This window comes from Protopterus annectens, chromosome 8.part0, assembly GCF_019279795.1.
Source record: "Protopterus annectens isolate FY-2018-M chromosome 8.part0, PAN1.0, whole genome shotgun sequence".
NCBI lineage: Eukaryota > Metazoa > Chordata > Ceratodontiformes > Protopteridae > Protopterus > Protopterus annectens.
This window is the reverse complement of record NC_056741.1, coordinates 1,198,920,776-1,198,940,257: the sequence shown is the minus strand read 5'-3', so window position 1 is coordinate 1,198,940,257 and position 19,482 is coordinate 1,198,920,776.

Genomic DNA, 19,482 nt, shown 5'->3' with positions numbered 1-19,482 from the left:
CGTGATCACTACTGGGCACATTGCAGGTGCTTTGAAGAGCACATTTAGCTAACATAGCTAACATCAAAGACTGAAACAATACTAATTTCATAAACTTTAATCATACTTTGACTTAGGAATGGGGTCCATTCCCATCATGGTATTAGAAACCCAAATGATTTGGACAATTTAAAAAGAGATATATAGGTATAAATATAGATATAGCTAGAGACAATTTTTAAATGTGAGTGTGTTTCAGCTATGACTAAAATTTAACTGGTTTATCATAACCAACTGACTGATTGTTATTTATTTTTTTATTGTCATTTGTTAACTGGGTTGGTCCGATGGTGCCAAGGGCCCATTTTCAGTGGAGACCTGAGGAGAAAAGTTCCATATATAATTACAGTTATACAAGAAAGAGCTAAAATTACAGTAGGTATATTAACAAGAACTTATACATCAACAGTAAAGTTAATTATGTTATGCAATTGTGTTCTAGTTTCAAAATACAAATACAATAACAGCAAGATAATCCATATGCAACAATAATATATACAAGAACAAAATATAGGTCTACAGTAATAATTTAATTAGAAAAATGAAAGAAGAAAAAATTATTAGAGTAAGAAAATAGAATTATGAAGAAATCAGTTAGCTATCATGTTGGAGCTTGACAAGGACATGACCAGGTCTTTTGTTGGTAGCATTTAAGTTCTAGATTGAATTGGAACTTATGGGGATACTTCTTATATTAAGAGGAAGGGAATTCCAGCTGTGAGCTACAGAGTATATATAAAGGGACTTTCTAATATTTTTTGATGGTTTGTAGATGTCTGGTAGATGTTTGTCAGATGTATGAAGCTGACGTCGAGGGTTGTAATGAGATTCGATATTAAAAATGGAGGGGCAGGAAGTGGGGTTATAGAGAACTGAGTGTGTAAAAAGCAGTTGTGGAAGAAGAAGTTGTTTGGGGAATTCAGGCCATTGTAATGACTTAAGGGTGAGGCAGTGGTGGGCTTTATAGGGGAGACTGGTGGTAAATCCAGCTATTTTGTTATATGTTTGCTCTAATTTAGTAAGAAGAAATGACTGAATGTTATTAAGGACTGGTGCTGCATACAGAAGACAAGGTAAGAGAAGAGACAGGGCAAAGGAGGGTTTGGTGGAGGGTGAAAGCAATTTATGATTACGGTATAGGAGACCAAGTTTTTGGTGGGTTTTTTATGCATTGATTGATATGTATGTAGAATTTTAGTTCATCGTTGATAGTGACACCAAGTAATTTAGTATGGGGTTCAGGTCTAATGATGGTATTGTTAAGGGAGGTGATAGAGAAAAAGGATTTACATAGTGCCAGTGTTTTAGGAAGGAAAAGTAGAAGTTTAGTTATTTAGGATTTAATATTAATTGATTATCAGTGAGCAAGGTTTCAATGGAAGTGAAAGTTGCTTGGGTAAGAGCAAGGAGTTCTGGGATGCTGTGGTTGGTGGTAATAAGGGTGGAGTCATCAGCATATTGTAAAAGTGTCTATTAGTGAAAATATTAAACAAGAGGGGACCCAAAATAGAGCCTTGGGGAATATCAGTATTTACAGGCAGAAATGTGGAGGAGACAGTTTGCCAGTGTATGGATTGTTGTCTATTTGATAAGTAGCTAGAGAACCAGTTTATGGAGGGGGTAGAGAAATGAAGGTCAGAAAGTTTAGTTATCAGTTTAGAGTGAGAGACAGTATTGAAAGCCCTAGCGAGATCAAGGAGTAAACAGGAAACTAGTAGGTTGTTATTACAGGGTTCCACTACTGCTTGGGTAACTGAGAGTAGTGTAGTAGATTTGCTGTGGTGGGGTCTAAAGCCATGCTGGGTGGGACTTAGGAGATTATTATCAAGCAAGTGTTTAAGTAGCTGAGTGTGGACACATTTGTCAAGAATTTTGGAAAGGGGGATAGTTTAGCAATAGGATGATAGTTGGAGGGGTCAGTGGAGTTTCTTACTTTATGGAGAGGTATTTTGTAAAAGGATTTCCATATTTCGGGGACTAAAGCTTCAGTGATAGAATGATTTATAAGACTAGAAACACGGTAGGCAATAGATTTACCAGCAATTTTAAGGAAGAGGGATAACAAGGTTTGAGTTTATTCAGTTGGGATTTGATGAAGGCAGTGGGAACAGGTTGTAAGGAGAATGTATTGGAGGAAGAAGGACTGGGAGGTACAGGCAGAGAATAGGCAGTTGGGCTATGATGAGTTAGCCTTTGAATTGTCTCTGTGAAATGATTGTTTAATAGAGCAGCAGTCTCTGAGGCAGTATTGAGAGGGAAGGGGTTGAGGGTATGAGGGTTACCAGGGTAGAGGATATTATTAATGGTAGACCAATATTTTTTAGGCTTTCTGTGTGGGCTACATTGGCTGGAGGCAAAGTGTGTTTTTTTGTCTTTGATGACTAGCTTTTTACACATGTTTATAAGTTTTTTGTAAAGTTGGAGTAGGGCAGGAGTTTTATTTTTGATCCAAGTTCATCCTGATGCCTAATAGAGTGTGTTTGCTGAGTGAGCCAAGGGGCATAGTTTGATTTTACCCTGATTTTTCAGGATGGAGCCATGGAGTTCAGTGCATCAAGATATATCTTATTGAAATAACAACATATACTATGAACTTTTTTCACTGTCTATTGAAAATGTTTGTATCAAATAATTTCTCTTACGTATGCTTATTACGTTTTTTTCAAGTAAAGTATTATTTTTCTGATAAAATGTATTTCCTTGTATGTATACATTGTAACCCGCTGACATTGTTAACACTAAAATTGCAAAACTGTGGAGCTTTTCTCCCTGGGCCTGCACTGAAAAAGGTCTACTTAACTCAGTTAGACTAACCTGGTCAACAATTGTAAAATAAATACATAAATAAAGTAGTTACAGCGTCATTAAGGGGGAGTGTAGATTTGAACTTGTCTTAATCTAATTGAGTCAGATTGTGGCATTCTCTGTAAATGTGTTTTCTGGGTAAATGTTGAGAGTGTCTATGGATGCAGGTTGGGGAGTGGTCACTTAGACAGTTAGGAAGAATGCCAGGGTTATGATAGAGGCTGGGATCAATAGTAAGGAACAACAGTTGGTGTTACTGCTATAATTCAACTAAACCATGATACCACACCAAGAACTTTATTAGATAAAGCTTTCGGGTCTACACCCTTCATCAGTATGAATCATTACAAAAAATCAGCATTTAAATAGGAGAATATAAAATCACATGCTTCAGCCCATCCCACCTCTATAGTAAGGATCCAGTCTATTATACATCCAAAAGTAGAGTTTTTGTTAGTCCTGGTAGGGGAACATATGAGTTGGTGGAAACTGTACAGATTGAGACTATGAGTAGGAGATGAGGAGGAAAGTGAAGCCCAATCTATGTTGACATCACCAAGTATAATGGTTTCATAGGGAACATATTGAGTGAGCCAGGAGAAAAAGTTTTCAAGAGTAGGAATGTTGTCACCTGGGGGGATATAGATGGATGCAATGGCAAATTTGTTATGAGGGTTAAGATGACAGTTTACAATAAGGATTTCAGCAGGAGCAAAGCTAGGTATGGACACTGAGAGCAGAGAGAGAGTAAGTTGGTCAGAGTAGAGGATAACAACACCCCCACCTCTCTTATTTGCTCTGTCTGCATGAATGATGTTGTAGCCTTGGGGCAGGAATTCTGAGTTAGAGATGTGAGTCTTTAACCAGGTTTCTGAGAGGGTTAAGATATTAGGGGAGTTCAGGTAAATCCATGAGTGCAATTCTGTAGTTTTGTTAATGTTTTGGATATTCAGAGAGAAAATAGTTAGTGATTTAGGTAGAGGAATGTGGAATTGGGGTAGTGTCTGAGGGGGTGAAGTAGGAGGTGTTTGTTTGTGAAAGGTAGAGGTGGTAGGTCCTGGGTTGGGGTGGATGTCATCATCCAAGAGTAGAGTATCAAAGAAACTAAGCAAAAAGTGAGTAGGTTCAGAGTACACAGAGTTCTAGGTTTTATACAAGTGGAAAGAGATGCATTTGGATATATTTTGATCATAAAGAGGTTGGTGGGATAGACTGGAAATAGGTAAGGAGAGATTAGAAGTGTGTGTGGGTTGATATGTGAGTGTTGGCTGTAAGAGAGAGTAGGTATTGGTGTTAGGTAATGCAGTGATGTATGGTATGATGTAGACAGTGATAGTAGAAGGAGAAGGGGGATAACGAGGAAGCGAGGTGACATATTGAAGAACTATAAGGTGACTGTCAATGAGTAAAAATGAAGGTGTAATATTAGGTGGAGATGAGAAGTAAGTGAATAACAGAGAAGAGATAAGACAGAGCAGTAAATGGAGAGTACAGGGGTAGTGTAGTGTTAAAAGGGGAAGGGAAGTATAGTAAGAGGGGAAAGGCAGATTGGGGAGGGGAAATTTGGTGAGTAAGGGGGATTGCTTAGACTGTAAGGAGTATAAATCGAAAGAAAGTGGGGGTGGGTGGGAATGGGGGTAGGGTAGAGGAGCAGAGTGAGTCCGAGCATTGCGAGGGTGAACAGAGTGGGTTCACCTGTTTGGGAGAAGCACAAGATAAAAGAAAAACAATCTATAAGGTATGTAAGTAAGCAGGTAGGTCAGGGAGAAGCAATGCTTACTGAAAGAGGAATATAGCACTGAGGCAAGGGCAGGAGCAAAACAGGTACAAGGTATTGTGTTTTTGTAAAAAGAATGTTCTTTGATAGTGGGTAGTCACTGCCTTAACTTAGAGGGCAAGAACAGCACTTTAACTAGTTGTGGTGCCTGTTAGGTTATATGTGAGAAAAAAAAAAACTAAAAGCTAGAAGCTAGATTCAGTTAAGCAGTGCACGCTCCAAGAAGATCGGGAGTTACAAGAGCTAGAGAACTAGTTAAACTTGGTCAGTGCTGCCACCTATTGGTAGAAGGGGACATTTAGAAGAAGAAATAAAAAAGCATAAAATAAAAATAAGTGGCAAGGGAATGAAGGAAAGAAGGCTATTGGAGGTGGGGCTCGACATGTGTGTAGACCTGTAATATATAAAACTGTTAAACTTAATAGTATTGGTAGCAAAGTAGGCAAACACCTACTTTATTACACAGTAAGGGTGTGCACTTCCAGATCCACTCTTTTCACAGTGAATTCCACAGGGCTCAGTTCAGCAAAAAATGATGTAGAGGTAGTTTGAGGCAAGGCAGATAGTGGTCAGGCTGTAGAGTAAGCTGAAACTGAAAAGAAACAGTGTTAAACAGATGTTCAGTAATTATGGTACCAGAGGCAGAAAGGGGAATGCAAATGCAGTGAGAGAGACAAAAAAGGGGGGGGGGTGGATAGGTGAACTAGGAGAGGCACAATGAGATAAAGACAGCAAGGCAAGAATGGATAATGGTTGCACTAAGACAGGGTATAGATGAGGGAGAAGGAACTACATTATGAGAGAAGGCAGCTGATTAAAAGTACGTATTTAGCATAAAGTAAAAATATGAGGCAGTTTATTTCAACATAGAGGGCAAAACTTATAAAAGGTAATTAGAATACAAATGCAGACATGTGCTTCTAAACAACCAAACTATACATGTCCTCAGACAAAGCTTGCCTTTGCCAATTGTAAAACCCAAGCAGCAGCACTTGTCTGTCCATGCAACAGCACAATTAGAAAATATACAGGAACTTACTTCTCAAATCACAATTATAGAAGCATCAACAAAAGCAAGAACTACACAGTCTATTAAGAGAACTCTAAAATTTGTCTCACTGAGGCTAAGGTAAATGTAATAAGGGCAGTACAGGATGAAGGAGTGATGGCGTCAAAACATGAATTGCTGACTCGGCCAACAGAGTTTCATAGCAATATATCACTGTTAAATAGTGTGCAAGGGTCATATAAGCTCAAATATAACACCAACAGCAATAGACAATTGTTTAGCAAATAAGGTAAGGCTACCGCAACAGAGAAAGATACAAGAATAGAATTGCATACTTACTGGCATGCACACAATGCCAAGGGAAAGGGGGATAAGTACAGTGGAGTGTATAGTGAGATTTTCATTACCCTGTTGACCATATGCTATTATGGGTGAAACACTATCTGTAGTACTACAGTCTCAATTTCTACAAATGTTAACTCTCGAACTCTGAGTAAAGCAGGCATATACTATTCACTTTTCTTCAAACTGGTGCATCAATAAAGTTAATTTTTTTAAAAAGTGCATGTTTTGGGGAGAAACCCATGCTTTAGGATATGCATAGTATTGAAGCCACTTGCAAAAAACATAAGGTTTTCAATATTATTTTTTAAAATGTCTTGTAAGTATAGTAAGTGGCGGAAGTGTGAGGACAGGCAATTAGTTATCAGTACCATGGAAAACAACAAATGTGTATGTGTGCATGTGTGTGTGTGTGTGTGTGTGTGTGTGTGTGTGTGTGTGTGTGTGTGTGTGTGTGTGTGTGTGTGTCAAACAGAGGGAATATTACTGTGTGTTTGTGTATGCCCAAGACAGGGAGAGAGAGAGAGAGAGAGGGAGAGAGAGAGAGATGTCAAAGAACATCACCTTTTAAAGCATCATGCTTCAGGACACAAGTTAGACTTCCACTAATATATACTGATAACCTGCTGGTTCTGTCTGAATTACAAATTTGCTGTCTTTTTATGTTAACCTTGAATTTAATATAATACAGTATATCATGCAGCCTTTTTTGAGATGAGGAGACATAGTTTGCATCCATTATGTGGAGTTTAGTATAGTATTGATGACATTTGCCATTTACATAGTTAGAATGTTAGACTTTGAAGGAATGCCATGATCCATATAATTTATTAGTAACAATCTTTACACCCATATTCCATGAATGAGCCTTTGATTTAGAAATAAATAATCAAAGGCTATGGGATACTTCATCTTAATCCTACTGATTCTAGAATCCTAATAACCTGTATGTAGTATCCTTATGAATTCTGAAATAGGCTGTGATTTTTATTCTCTAGAATACATTGGGAAGCTTAAATTCCCCCACATCAAGAATCCATTTCTGTGAAGCATCAACAGCTCAGAGCTGATTTCCCTTTCCAGTTTGTTGTGTTGAAATATCAGTAGCTCACTGGTGACCTAATTTTTCTTGCTATTTAGGATATTTACAGGGCTTTTGGTATGTGACAATACAGACTGCAATAATACAACTTTCAGAACGGAGCTCACTGGTACAGGGACTGGGAATATACATAACTTGAAACCAGAACTAAGGAATTTGCCCATGCCATATGAAAGTTACAATGTATTACAGAACCAAGTGGGTGTAGGCTAGCTACCCATTACCAACACTTGAGCAGAGTGAAAGAGTGGAGTAAGGGGAGGTGAGGAGAGCGCTAGATAGAGAAGGAGAGGTATGTGAGGGTGGCCCTATCTCTTTTATTTTGCCCAAATCCTGTTATAAGCTTGGGGCATTACAAGAACAGAATTAGAAATGGCTGAGGAGGACACATCCTGTGAAAGACATGGAGAAGGATGTGTTCTGCACAAATTATACCCCTACTCATTGACACTCGCATGTGGGAGCACTGAGGAACTGATGGAAGATCCTGGATGCTGATGAGTGTGACATCCCCAGCATGTCCCATGTAGGTCTCTGAAATGTGCCTATAGTTAAGATTACAATGGATACATATACTTTTGTCTCCACTGGATGGGTTCCCCTTGGTTGGCTCTGGCTCTGAGTTGAGGACAGCAGACATTGCAGAGTTTGTGTAGTGTGTCCCTGTCTACCATGTAGCACTTCACAATTTCCACGTCATGTAGGTTGAGAAAAGTCAAACAGGGCATGAGAACGCTTCTTCTCAGCTTAGGCCTAATTACCAGCAGCAGCACTGGCTTCAGCCTGTAGCACATACCAATGAATTAAAGCAGCAGCAGTCCCTAGCATTCTGTCAGTGTAGACACCTTTTCTTGGCTGTATTCCAAATGTTTTGGAATTTGCAGGGAAAACCAGCGTGACGTCTAGATGGCTGTTTTATATCTTGTTGAATAGCTCCACCATGTTAGATTGGTTAATTAGCATGTCAGCTGCTTATGGTGTAATTAGCATGCCATGATGTTTACCTTGTTTGCGCAGGGGTGAGCACCTTTACATGGTGCTTACTGAATCTAGAACTGTATAGGCTTTATTGAATCCTGTGGGTATTTAATTATATGGGCTTTCTTGATCTGTAACTCCTTTGAAGGCCAAGTTCCAAGATGCCTGAGTTTACATGAACAAATGTTTTCTGTCTAGTTAATTGTACTTGTTTATTTATTTATTTATGTATGTATGTATGTATGTATTTCACTGGTGACAGTTTTTTTTTTCTATCTGTTGGCTTCTTGTTTTGTGAAATAAATAATCACTGTTTCTTATAGTAGACTAACCAGGTCTCATTGAAGTGCTGTTTGCTAACCCCCTTAAAGGTAACAGTAATAAGTTATATTCATTGTATTCTTTATAGGGCAATATGAATGAGCCAAAATTTTTTCTTTGACAGAAATCAGAATTTGGATATGTAATAGGCTGCAGCAGAGTTTCAAGTGCCTCGAATAGGAAAAGAAATTAGTATTTAAAAATTTATCAATAAAAAAACAAACAAAAAAATTAAGAACAATCTGGCAGGATTGCAGATCAGCAGTCCAGTACCAAAATCAGCCAGTGCTATAAATTATATTGTCAAGTGAATTTCTGTTCAGATTTTTTTTTTTTGGCTCACTGCAATTGTCCATTGCCTTGCACCAGATTTTTTCTTCATTAACTGTATCTACTAGACATGCCTTATCTTCCTTGGGACTAATCCCAACTCATAAAAAGGACAGATGAAGAAAGTGATGATCTCAGTGCAATGTCGCATGGCTCCTGGTGGTGTTTTTCTTAGTGTCTTAATTCCTACTCTCTTTGTCCATATCAGGTGCACACATGTGATGTCCTTTAGTTGGATATGTAATGGGGTATGCTTGTGTATCATCCCATCTCTTCTGTGACTTAGCCACTGCATCACCTTCTTAGGCAATACCCTCCCCCATATTCTCAGCGTGTTTGGGAAGGCACACATGACTGTATGCCCTCCTCCTGGCAGGATGGACATGCCCATCTTCCCATGCTAGTGCCTGTGCTATAGATGTCCATCCCAGTAATGAACCCATGTCATTGGGGCTGTGGTCAGGGCTTTATCTACCTGTTGCACAGTTCCAGCTACAATTGTAATTCCTAACAAGCTGATCGATAGAAAGATTTCCAGGGAATATGAAGTTTGTCTAAAACATCATTGGATATTATCAGACCTAGATGAATAGTAAGAAAATGCATGTTTAATTTGCAAAGTTTGATGAATAAGGCAATGGACAATTGCAGTGAGCCAAAAAAAAAAATCTGAAGGATATTTTATAGGTAACTATCCCAGTAAAAGTGGTTAAATATTTCTTGAGAATATGTCAAATACATCTGGAAATTCAGCCCTTTAGGAATAAGAATGAAAATAGCCAAAAGGATAAATCATCCAAATTGCAAATGCTTATTAATTAAGGAGATAATTTCCTATAAAATATCCTTAGTTTGCTTCCTAGTTTCTATTTTTGCTACACCATTTAAAAATGAGAGAAAACATCATTTTATTTTTTGAGAAACCAGTATAATCATGAATTAGTTCTAATGTCATAAAAATAAAATGTTGTGACACTTGTTTCTAGTCAACAAACTTAGTAATTGTCATGAGTATGTTTATTGTGAAACACACATACACACATACACACACACACACACACATACACACACACACACACACACACACACACACACACACACACACACACACACACACACACACACAGACACTCACTCACACACACACACACACACACACACACACACACACACACACACACACACACACACACACACACACACACACGTGTTGAGCTTACTGGCAAAGTCTGCTTGATGGTAATACTTAGCAAAGGACCATACATTGGAAATTGCAATTTTATTTATTTTTTTTTTATTAAATTATCTTAGATGACATGTTATGAGGTGAGCTATACAATATATTTGATATTTTTAGGTAAAAACACATGCATACTATTGTTTTACTATAATGTTTATCATATCATGTAAGTGTTAATTTGGAGGAGATCGAGTTGCATAAATCAAGTGTCAGAAACTGTCATTATTTTAGAGAAATATATTTAATACTGATAGAATGCTAACACAGTACAAATGCATTCTTGATATGCAGTGTTCTGTACCTAGAAAATAACTCAAATACCCATTCCTATCAGAATGCAGATATGATACATTGTGCCTACATATAACAAATCCTATCTCAAATTCCTTTGATAAATCCACCTAATGCCAGTCCAGGATTTTTTTTTTTTTTGATTTGTTGTTTACATATACATTGCACCTTGCCCCATGAGCAAAATAAATATACAGACCCCCTAATGAAAAGCAAGTACAGTGAACCATAAATCAACAAACTGAAGTGTTTGTAAGACCATGTAATTGCTACATATGAATAAACGGTCTCAATATCCCCTTGGAAAGTTCTTAGGAAAATCTTCAGGAACTTATTATTCATGCAGTCGGGTAAAAATATTCATGAAAAGGGCCATTCTATCCTGAAAGTCTTAAATCTAAATTGGTACCAAATTTGGTTAGCCTTATTGCTCTGGTCTGGTACCAAATTTGGTTAGCCTTATTGCTCTGGTCTGGTGGTGTCAGAGGCAGAAAATGTCACTTGTGTGGAAAAATGCATATAATTTTTAGTTCTTATGTAATTTCAATGTAACAGACATAATGAGCAAATAGTGTAGTTCTATACCCTAAAGAGAATTCATTACCCACTCATAATCAAAATTGCATAGAATGTAAAATGTCAGACTGTCACTGTAAGAACCACACATTTAGCACATATGTATAATGGGTCATTTCTCAGTTCACCCTAAATCAGTTCTTAGTAATACTTTCAGGAAGTTACACTTAGATACATAGTTTCAAAATGCACCTCAACTGCCAGTCTACACTAATGAAGTTAAATGCAGCTTAGTGCTAAAGATGGTTTAACCATATTACAATGGTAAGAATAAGTTGTTTTTGAGGTGGCTTCATTGCAGTCATTGAAAAGTTCATGATTCTGGAGAAATATACATGTGCTTTACTTCTGATCCAGTGCTCCAATGCCAGTTACATTCTAGACATGAGCAGTATTCCCTATCCTGAATAGACGTTACAAAGCCAGTTTTAATAGAAACTAAGTAGAATGTAACTTGTCAGGCAGTAACAGTGAAGTGATAGTATATTTATGGATCAGAAGTAACATTTCTTTCCTCCTTGACAAATTTCAATAAAATTTTAAAGAATTATTCAACAGTATACAAGTACAGGTTTAACCTAAACTTGTCATTCTTGCTTTATGGGCTTGCATTCATTTTAGCTCTGCATTTGGTTATGCCATGTTGGTCTTGTTTCTCTAGTTAGGTATTTTTATTGGGATAAAATTCTTTACCGAAGAAAAAAGAAGTTATGTACCTACCATAACGTTCCATGTTAGTTGTCTTCTTCTCACCTTCTTTCTTGCTGGTTGGGTTCAGAGCCAATCCTCGGCTCCGACTCAGCCATCTTCAAAAGCTCGAGAGCTGCTTACTGGCTCGAGGCCACCCCCTATCCCATGATGTATGGCGCTAGATACCCAGATCTCATTTGGTAAGTCTAACTGCCAATGTAAAAAGGAAAGAATCCTATCCTATAATATATAAAGCCTACCAGTGAGGCTACTAGGCAGAGAGGAACAGCCAGGGAAGGCTCAGCCAGTGAAAAACCATAAAGAACTCTTCTCGGTCCACTAGGATAGGGGGAAGGAGGGAGGGACACAAGAAAGAAGGCGAGAAGAAGTCAACTAACATGGAACGTTATGGTAGGTACATAACTTCTCAATGTTAAGTTGTCATTCTCGCCTTCATTCTTGCTGGTTGGGACAGCATCCCTAGCACCTAAAAACCTGGGTGGCTCATCGGAACAAACTCTTCCGAACCATGGAACCAAAATCAGCTTTGCTCCTGGAGACCACATCCACTTTATAATGTGAAATGAAAGTATGTGGATTGGCCCATGTAGCAGCTGCACAGATTCCATGGGCGACCTAGTCTGAAAGGCTACAGACGTGGCTAAAGCTCTGGTGGAATGACCTTTTGGTTTAACAGGCAACTCTTTGTTCCTCAGTTGATAGATAAATGTGATAATTGTAGTCAACCACCTAGATAAGATTACTTTTGAGACTGGAAGGCCTTATTTACCCTGAGCATAAGAGAGAAAATGTTGGTCCGACTTCCTGATGTCCTTAGTTCTGTGCAAATAAAGGCGTAGTTGCCTATGAACATCTAATTGATGCAATTTATATTCCGCCCTGTTGGAGTGGTTGGGAAAAAACACAGGAAGGTCTGTGGACTGATTCAAGTTACTTTCTGAAGAAACCTTAGGAAGGAAGGAAGGGTTAGTCCTAAGAGTAACCCTGTCATTGTGGAACACTATGTACGGAGGACGGGTACAAAGAGTCTGAAGTTCCGAAACTCTTCTGGCTGAAGTAATAGCTACCAGAAAGAGGGTTTTCCAAGATAAAAACTTCAAGGAACAGGATGCTGCCGGTTTGAAGGGGAGCAAAATTAGAGAAGCTAAAATCAAATTTAGATCCCACGGAGGGGGAGGATCTCTCACTGGGGGCCTGAGCAGAGTGGTCCCTTTGAGAAAGGTTTTACATAGCTTATGAGACATGATATTATTTTCCGACAGGCAACTGTGAAAATTTGAGATTGCAGCTAACTGAACTCTAATTCTAGCGGAAGCGGAACCAGCATGAAAGAGTTCTGCAAGAAATTCCAAAATATGGTGTACAGGGGCTGAAAAAGGGTCTATACTCTTGGCCTCTGCCCAGGAAGAAAAACGTTTCCACTTACTAGCGTAAGTTTTTCTAGTGGTGGACTTGTGCGATGATAAGATAATTTCGCGCACAGAGGGGGAGATATCAGGAAGCCTGGCTAATGTTGAAAGTGGAGCAACCAAGCAGTGAGCTGGAGAGATTGCAGGGATTGATGCAGCCCACCCAATTGATGGATCAGGAGGTCCGGAACTAGGTCCAGAGTCCAAGGCTGCTCGAGAAGATGATGATGCAGGAATGGGAACCATATCTGTCAAGGCCAGTACGGAGCAATGAGGATCATTTTGCAACCCAATGTGGTAGCTTTCTGTATTAGCTTGGGAATTAAGGGAAATGGAGGGAATGCATAAAGAAGTCCCTGAGGCCAATCGTGGACTAGAGCGTCTCTGGGGGAATGTCCGGGAAGTGGAAGGAGAGAGAAGAAATTGCTGCACTTGCTGTTTTAGGGAGTTGCAAAAAGGTCACAGCAAGGTTGACCCCATTTGTGGAAGATTTGGTCCGCAACTACCTGATTCAAAGACCACTTGTGAGGCATGAGAATTGCTCTGCTGAGCCTGTCTGCTATGACACTGGACCTCCCAGGGATGTGTGTTGCAATCAGAAACTATTGGGAAGAGATCACCCATTGCCAGAGTCTGAGTGCCTCTCGACATAGGGGGTAGGACCTGGTTCCGCCCTGCTTGTTGATGTACCATACTACGACATATTGTCCGTTTGAATTGCAATGGTCCCGGTAGGAAGAGAATCCTGAAGAGCTTGCAACGCTAGAAGCACAGCCCTCATCTCCAAGATGTTTATATGCAGATGGTACTCGTGAGGTTGCCAGATGCCTTGGACTGTCCTGCCCTGATAATGCCCCCCCCACCCGATCAGGGAGGCATCCGTGATTACCGTAGCAAATGGAGGTGATGGGACAAAGGGTCTGCCTTGAGGCACTGATGTGGAGACCATCCACTATGCAAGGTGCTTTTTGCATGCTTCTGTGATCATAATCATGTAAGACATAGGAAGCTGCTGGAAGGACCATTGGGTGAAGAGAAGCCACTGGAGAATCCTCATGTGAAAACAAGCTAGAGGAATGAGCACGATTGCTGCTGCCATGAGACCTAGAGATTGGAGGACGAACCTGGCTTGAATTCTTCTCCATGCTAATAAGACCTGCACATGTTGGCGAATCACTTGTATTCTGTCTGGTGGGAAGCTCACCAACATGTCTTTTGTATTTAAATTTGCGCCTATAAAGGTGATAGACTGACAGGGCGACAATGCAGATTTTTCAAAATTTATTGTGATACCTAGCCTGGAGCAAGTCTGGATAGTGTAGTCTCTGGCTAGCAGAAGTAGATGCCTGGTTGAAACAGTGAGGAGCCAGTCTTCTAGATATGGAAACACCTGGAATCCTAACCGTCTGAGATGAGCTGTAACTACTGCCATACATTTGGTGAACACCCTGGGGGCTGTGGTGAGACCAAAGGGCAGAACTCTGAATTGATAATGACTGGTTCCCAGCCAGAAGCGGAGGAATTTTCTGGAGCGCTTGTCCATTTTGATGTGGTAATATGCATCCTGAAGATCTATAGAGCACATCCAATTGTCCTGACCCAGAAAGGGTAGAATGGACTGTAGCGTGACCATCCAAAACTTGGTTCTTCAAACAGACTTGTTTAGTTTGCTGAGATCCAGAATGGGTCTCCAGTCCCCTGTATTTTTTGGTACCAAAAAGAACCTTGAGTAAGTTCCGGATCCTAGCTGGTCTGCTGGGACTTACTGGATGACTCTCTTTCTTAGCAGTTTTGAAATTTTTTGGACTGCTTGATCCCTTAGACTGGGTGTAACATCTGGAAGGGACTTGTTTGACAGTAAGGGAGGGTGCAGGAAAGGAATTTTGTAGCCTCCGGACATAAGGGACTGTACCCACTTGTCTGGAGTTATCTCTTGCCAGGCTTTTGGGTACAGTGATAATCTTCTCCCGACTGCCTCCAGAGGTGGGCAGCTGGGCAACCCTTCAGGGATGCTGTAAGGGCTTGTCAGAGAAGGATTCTCTGCTGCTCTGGTTTTGAGGACCCCCTCTGCCATGGGGTCGGCGTCTGTTATTTTTCCCTCCTCTGCCCCTGGACGGGAACTCACCACATGTGTCCAGCAAGGCTCCCTGGGATTTCCGGAACCACATCTTTCCACTCTTCTGACCTTTGGGATAGGGTCTGGATGGAGTGGAAAAATGGACTCCTACGGTAGAGAGAGTCTTGCCTTCCTGCTCACACTTGGTAAGGGTATCCTTCACCTGTGATCAAAAAAGAGCAGATCCATCAAAGGGGGTATTGGTAAAAGATGCTCTGAAAGGTTTCGCAAAGTTACATAGCCGAATCCAAGCGTGCCTCCTCAGGGCAACGCCTGTGCCTGCGGCTCTACTTGCACCATCGGCGGCATAAGATATGAGCCTCATGGAGGAGTTCAGTGAATTTAGAGTCACCAGCTGGGAAGCCATCTTAGCCTGAGCCCCTCTCAGCTGATGGATCTTGGAGGGTATCTCCAAGCTCTTTAAGGAGATCCCTCTGAAGACGGGTGAAGTGGCACAAATAATTCAGGGACCTCATTGAGAAGGTCGCTGAAGTGAACATCCACTTCCCGTATCTGTCCATCATCCTAGACTCTTTATTAGGAGAATGAACAGATGAAGAAGTTTCAGCCAACTCCTTTTTCATGGCTGCTGCAACCACCATGGCATCAATGGGGGCACCCTTCATCAAGAATTGTTTGTCCTCTGGTGCTGTTATGAATTTAGCAGGTCTCCTAGGGGTTGGTTCCACAGAATCTGGAGCCGACCACACCCTTCGAGCCATGACAGACATCAGTGGGTCGAAGGGCGGAGACACCCAGGAGGTGTAAAGTCAGGAGCCAAACACATCCAGGAATACCAACTCATCCTCAGAAGGGGCTAGGGTAGTCCAGTTCCCCCTCTGCCTAAGCATCTCAAGGATGTCTGAAAAGGAGACATCTTCAGAAGGGGATCTAGGGGACCCTTCTGAATCCTCCAAGTCGGTATCTGAGGTGACAGACTCAGGGGAGTCAACATGCTTCCTCTTGCATTTTCTCTTGCAAGGTGACTCCTCTGAATGATCAGGGGAGGCCTCGGAAGAAGACGATACACCCAAAGGGGTATCCTGGAGAGCTGGATCCCCACGCTTGGGGTCTGGAAGAGGGGCAGAGGCTGACGCAGGCACCATAGGGAGAGGAGCCGATGGGAATGTTTGTGGGGCTGACTCCAGGGCCAGCACACTCCTCATCACCTTGAAGGCATCCCTGCCCAGACGCAGAGAGAGTTCCAGTTCCGAAGAAATCGGAATCCCTCCCCGCACCAAGAGGGATGGCTCCAAGGCTGATATGGGAGCCGAGCTCACCTGAGCTGAAGCCCCAAGGGGAAGAACGGGGTCAGACAAGGATCCAATGCCACTCGCCCCGTCGGAGCCAACAAGGGAGTCTCGGCACCCAGATCCCACCAGGGATGGTACCATGGAAGGGATCGAAGCCGATGATGGAACCGAAGGACAAGGTATCAAAGCTGATGGTTCCATGACTCGAACCCCAACGAACTCCGGCTCCGAGCTCAAGGGAGTCGGATGAGGAATATCTGTAGACATGGGCAGAGCCGACCCCTGATGAGGGGGGCTGGACAACATTTTTGCTAGGGCCTGTGATTTTAACAGTCTACTGACCACTCTTTCCACGTCATGGTCTGAAAGTCTCGAGGACCAAGAAGAGTGGGATGAGTGGTGACTACGCTCCGATTGGAGCAAAGGTGATCTCGGAGCCGAATGTATCTACTCCAGAGAAGGAGACCTAGATCTTTTTTGACTCTCCAGATGGCTCAGAGGAATGTGTCAGAGCCAACTGGGAGGGAGAATCCTTGGTTCCAACCAGAACCGAGATAGATGGTACCGTTTCACCCAGTGACGGCTCTGAACTGGGAGCCGAAGGTTTAGGTGTCTTAGAAGATTTCACTAGCTGAGCCTTAGCTAGTGAATCTTGGGGCTTAAGTAAACCCCTCAGGATCAACTTATTTTTGCACTCCTGCAGGACTCTTGGACTAAATGCGTGGCAAATCAAGCAAGAGTCCTGCAGGTGCACGGCACCCAGACAATAAACACAAGAAGTGTGCCCATCTGTCACAGGAATCTTCTGACAGCATGAGTCACACTTCTTGAATCTGGATGGCTTGGGATCCTTGGACATCCTGAATAGAAACCAAGGAAAAAACCCAGACACAGAAGTTAAGGTTAAAATACCACAAACACAATAACTACTACTACCAGAGGTATAACTAACTAGCTAATAGATACTATAAACAACAACTATTATTATTATTATATATATTTTTTTTTTTTTTTAAGAGAGAAAGACAGAAAAGGTTATCCTCTAACTTAAACAGAAACCTTTTGAGGCTAGAAAAAGGGGGGAGGGGAAACTCTCTAATTAAAACAAGTTTCTGAAATAGAGAAGGGATTCAGGTAGAAAGCACTAAAATACAATAGTTATAACTAAAAAGGGAATTCTACACTAAACTAACAGTTTTTATGACAGAAAAAAATAGTAATAATAAGTTTTATAAGACCTGAGCCAGCAGAACAACCTCGCAGCAGAAGTGGCAAATGAGATCTGGATATCTAACGCCAGGCATCATGGGATAGGGGGTGGCCTCGAGCCAGTAAGCAGCTCTCGAGCTTTTGAAGATGGCCGAGACGGAACTGAGGATTGGCTCCGAACCCAACCAGCAAGAATGAAGGTGAGATAGACACTATGTGAGAAGTGAAAAAGTGATGTTAAGTTGTCTAAGTGGCACATATATGTTTCAAGTTTATAATGTATTCCTCACCTATACAAAATGGCATGCAACATCCTTTATAAAATAAATATTATTCAGTGTAGTTAGGCCTATTAATGATGCCTATTAAAAGAAGATTATATCTTTAATAAAAACATTTTTGACCACAAATGTGGATATTCAATTACAAGTTGAATATGAATTATCTTTTCATGTGCAGATGCAACACAACAGTTGTATCTTGAACTTAGCTGCTGCATTCAGAATGTTAGTAACTTATTTTTTTCTGCCTGTGATTATACATTTGAAAATATAACTGCTAGGAACAAATACATAGTGATTTTAGTTCTGATGTTATAAGGTCCCAATATATGTTATACATTGGATCTCTGCTTTGTAAATATCAGCTGCCACATGAAGAGATATTTAAACTATTAGAACTACTCCCATAGAATTATTCCTGACAATTCAGAAAAACAGTGCACAGTTGTGTACTGTACTTAGTACACTATTGGTTATTACTAACATTCATAGACAAAAGAATGGCAATGTCTTAAAATTTTGTACCAGTGTGCATAGTAGAACATTATGAACTATATGCTATGATGCTATAGACAAAATCACTGTAGCTCATTTCATTAGATGGCATTACAGCATGGGATGGATAGTGAGGAAGGTTTGATGTGTCTGATATGCTTTATGTAAGAGATAGAGCCAGCTTCATGATACACAGAGGTTCATACAAAAAATGTACTCATTAGATATGATGGTAGAGCTAGGATTATTACCATAATTTGGTAATCAGGGAATATAGTGCTGTGAGTTCTCATTGGTAGTAACCTAGCTGCATCAATGTGGGGAAGGGCACATTTCCTAGTAGGTTTTTCATACCACGCAGAATATTATCCCCCCAATTAGGGGTGAACACCTCCCTCCATATGCTGAGTAACATAGCAGGAAAGATAGGTTTATGTAGTCAGACCCACCACATTAATGATTAGTATGTTATTATGGTCCTGTAAGTTATGTATCAGAGAAAAACTTGTACACAGTTATTACAGTGTTTCTGAATCAAATACAGCCCTGGGGGATTTATCTGCATATCTGCTCGGTACATAAAATATTCTTGCTACAAATTCAGGTAAGACTATGTTCAAGATTCTACTCTATTATGTACTTGCCTTTGTAAATTACAAATGGCATTGGCATAACATTCTAATGCTTACCAACTATACACTATAAGGTACAATTTTCATGAATTCCCCTCCCTCCTTGTTAACACTTGAAAAAAGAGGGTTACTGACCTCTTTTGTTTTTCCATCACTGGTCAGGAAAAATAGACAGAGAGACCGAGAGACCCAAGCTATGGCAACCTGTGAATTAAAGAACAACTACCAGAAAAGTTTACTTCTTAAATTTTCGTATAAGTTTAAGATTCCTTGTCATAAATAGCAAGGTAATGTAATGAAAAAGCATTACATGGACATACTGAACAAGGTAAATAGTTAGACAATGAAAAGATGCTAGCAGATAAATGTATGGAGAAAACTTTACAGAAATTGCTCCTCTTACAATAGGGCTTCCTAATCCCCGGTGGTGGTGCTGCGGTAGTGTTGTCGCCTCACTGTAAGACGCTGCCCGGTTCAATTCTCAGCTAGAGTGTCTTCCGCATGGAGACATGCGTGAATGGGCATACCTTCATTGAAGGTTGTGCATCAGGCCTGGCAAGCCGGTA